This window comes from Dipodomys ordii, unplaced genomic scaffold, assembly GCF_000151885.1.
Source record: "Dipodomys ordii isolate 6190 unplaced genomic scaffold, Dord_2.0 Scaffold17, whole genome shotgun sequence".
NCBI classification, from domain to species: domain Eukaryota; kingdom Metazoa; phylum Chordata; class Mammalia; order Rodentia; family Heteromyidae; genus Dipodomys; species Dipodomys ordii.
In genome coordinates this window covers 17,630,366-17,634,283 of record NW_012267233.1, presented here as the reverse complement: position 1 = coordinate 17,634,283, position 3,918 = coordinate 17,630,366, and the positions used below count along the sequence as shown (strand labels likewise).

Genomic DNA, 3,918 nt, shown 5'->3' with positions numbered 1-3,918 from the left:
GGACTTTATATATGCTATCTTATGCTGCCTTATTTTCATTTTAAAAATAGTTAAATTTGTTGGTAGTGAATGCTTCACTTTGCGTATTTTTCTGGAAGATATTTATGTTTATTGTTCCAATAACATTGAAAGAACATTATGTACTGCCAGGAAGCAAATTGATTAACTAATTCAGCTGTGTGCTAAAACCAACCATACTTCTTCACAAATCCTATTACAAAAGTTTTGAAATCATGGATATCATGAAAGTTACTACAATGGTAATACTCATTTACATCATGCAACTTAGCAACAATATGCATGAAAGCTTTTTCTTACAAGCCAATTTACCAGCATACCACTGATTTAAACAGTCTCTTAGAGTTAAAATTAATTAAGACAAAATTATTGCCCCCCAATAGGAAACAGTCAAACTCTACAGAGGGGAAAAACATGGGCTACACACTAAGGCCCTTACTGTCATTTTTGCATATTGTCAGAGCTGTGACTAGATAAAGATTCACAGCTTGGGAAATGACTATAGTAGGTAGCAACACATCCTCCAAAAAATTATTTTGAAGTCCTAACCCTTGATACCTGGGATCGTGATCTTACTTTGAAATTGGTAATTTGTTGATGTTCAGAATATGTATATGCTAGGCCCTGAATCCAATAAATAGTTTGTTTACAACAGAAAGAAGAGGAAACACAAAAAATACACAAGAAGGATGCCATGTGATATAAGAGGTTATAGTGACATAGAGAGATAATACATGTGATATCAGAGAGATTGGAGTGACATAGCTATATCCCAAAGAACATCAATAATGGCTATCAACTCCCAGAAGTGAAAACAAGAAAATAAAGAGAGTATTCTCCACAACATGATACAGTATGAGAGTTACTCTACCAACACCTTGATTTTTTACTCCGGGTTACCAGAAATTTGGCTAAAAGCATTTCTATTGGTTTGAGACACTAAAGTTTCATCTCTTTATTACAGCTACTGAGGAAACTAATGCATTGACCAACTCTATGTCTTTTTTTCCCCTGATGAAATTAATATACTTCCAAATCAGAAAGCGTAGATCACTTTATAGGACAGAGGGTTTTATCTATGGTATTGCATTGTATTTTTATGAATAAAATTACTAGAAAGCTACATATATTAAAAAGAACTAATATTGTGAATGCAAACATATAATTTTATGTTACATGTCATTTTACAATCAGGAATGGCTAAAACAGAAGAATAAAGAAGTAGAAAACTGCAAAGCTATTGTTGATTTCCTTAAAAAATGTGTGATTGAGGGTCAGTAATCAAAATAGTCGAAGCATACTGAAAAATATTTCAGTGAAACCCAGACACTAGCAATAAACAGCATGAGTTTATAACAACCAGCCCATGCCAGAGGAACTGATTGATTTTCTTTGTGTTTCATTACATAATTAGGGCACTAAGGAAATCCTGTGGTATACACAAATCCTGCTTTAAAATTGAATCTGAATTGGCTGGCACACAAACACATTCACACAAATGGAAAATGGCTGAGAGTATTATAAGTAAGAAATAATGATAAACAGTAACAGACTGAGTGTGTGAAAGAGGTTTCCAGTGGTGAATCAAAAGAATCAAGCTTAGATTATGTTTCATTTAACATCAACTATAACAATCTGAAAGAATGGATTGCCTTCCATGAGGTTATTAACATAGTCTAAGATCCTAATTAGTAGAGTCCTTGAATTGCAAAGAAACTAAAAATCAAATGGGGTCACCAGCTCCAAAAGCATAGGCAAGAAAGAAGACGAATTTTGCCAAGAGCCAAACTGGAGGCATGGCTCTACTGGTAGAATAACAGACAAACAGGGAACTCAGTGAATGAGAGGCCCTGAGTTTAAACTGCAGTACAGCAATGACAAAAAATTATTAAGTTCAGTATTATTCTTACTTTGTCTTTAAAATGTCTAGTATACTGACTTTATCATTACAATAGCAACAAATCTTTGCTTCCTTGCTCGTTTAGTTTAAAATTTTTTTTAAAAAAGACTGGGTTGGCTGAAGATGGCAGCTACCACTGGGAACTGGTGCTTGTGTGAGTTATTGCATTTTTTTTATTCATTGTTCCTCCCAGGACTAATTGTATGTAGAGCTTTATGTGTATGTTTAGTCCTTGTTATTTGGAATCAGATTGATGCCACAAAGGATGAAAATGTCATTATCAACCAGCAAAAGTGGGAGAAAGCACTTTTTCATCCATATTGCAATGCTGGTGGAGGAGGAGAGAGTTTTATGGTGTACTTTGAGAGCCCTTCAGAAAAAATAGGTATCCTGAGGCAGTATACATTGTTTATACTGGTGGTATTAATGTCACTGGTCAAGAGATACTAGAAGGTGCTTTCAGAAGATTTAACATCAGATTAATTCATCCAGTGAAATTCATGTTCTTAAAGAAATGTTACCTTGTGGAAGATTCACACTACCTTCACTCCACACTCTTGGGCCAAAGTCTTGGCTCCATTGCCCTTGGCTGGGAGGCGCTGATGCAGCATGTTCCTGATGTTTACATTGATTCCATGGGCTACACATTCACATTCCCTCTGTTTAAGTATGTAGGAGGTTGCCGAGTTGGAAGTTATGTTCATTACCCTACTATCAGCACTGACATGCTGTCTGCGGTGAAGAATCAAAGTGTTGGCTTTAATAATGCAGGCTTCATTACCAGGAATCCTTTTCTCAGCAAAGTAAAACTCATATATTACTATTTATTTGCCTTTATTTATGGGCTTGTTGGTTCTTGTAGCAATGTGGTCATGGTGAATTCTTCTTGGGCCGTATACCATATTCTTGCACTGTGGATGGTTGGGCATTGCACTAACATTGTTTATCCACCTTGTGATGTACAGACATTTCTGGACATCCTCTTACATGAGAAACAGAAAACCCCAGGATATTTACTGGTTTCCATTGGCCAGTTCAGGCCTGAAAAGAATCACCCATTGCAGAACAGAGCCTTTGATAAATTGCTGGATAAGAAGGCAGCTGAGTCACTCTACACAAACATCCTCATTGGAGGTTGTCATAACAAAGAAAATGAACTCAGGGTAAACCAGCTGAGAAGGCTGTCTGAGGATTTAGGGGTTCAAGAACACATGGAATTTAAAATAAACATTCCATTTGAGGAATTAAAGAATTACTTGTTTGAAAAAAAAGATTGAAAGACAAAATGCGAGGGGGAAGGGGGTCACGTAGGGATGGTGGTGACAGAGGATACAACATCCAGAGAACAACTACACAATTATAAGCAAGGCAAACTAAAATGGTGTTATTATCTAAGTAAGGAATTCGTACTGATTTATCCACTGGACTCTCTTGAACTGTTAGAAGGCTAAGAAGGCTTAAAACTTTGTAAACAAAGTTGAAGAGGAAAATTATGAAAAGATGAAAAATTACTGGGTGCTGGTAGTTTATGCCTGTAATCCTAGCCACGCAAAAGTCTGAGATGTGAGGATCATGGTTCAAAGCCAGCCTGGGCAAGAAAGTCTGTAAGATGCCTATTTCCACTAAGCTACCAAAAAAATGAAGTAGAGCTGTGGCTCAAGTAGCAAAGCACTTTCCTTGAGCAAAATAAATTCAGGGACAGCACCCAAACCCTGAATTCAAGCCCCAGGACCAGAATTAAAACAAAACAAAACAAAACAAAAAACCAAAGTAGTAGTATTTTCCATTGGCTTGTCTCATGAAATTAAAAATCAGTAAGTATCTTTGTCATCTATGTCCCTGGTAGAGCTTCTTCAGTAGATTTCAAATATAATTCTTACTGGAATATGTCTTAAAGAAATAGATCTCCCTTCTGGTAGGTAAGGGCAATTATATGGATTGATTGAAACTTGAGAATTGATTTAGAACAGATAGATAGATAGATAGATAGATAGATAGAT

At 36.0% G+C, this 3,918-nt stretch overlaps 1 pseudogene; it reads left to right on the top strand.

The window, feature by feature from the left end:
* The first annotated feature begins 2,041 nt into the window (after positions 1-2,041).
* On the top strand, positions 2,042-3,195 carry LOC105982729 (annotated as a pseudogene).
* The last annotated feature ends 723 nt before the right edge of the window (positions 3,196-3,918 follow it).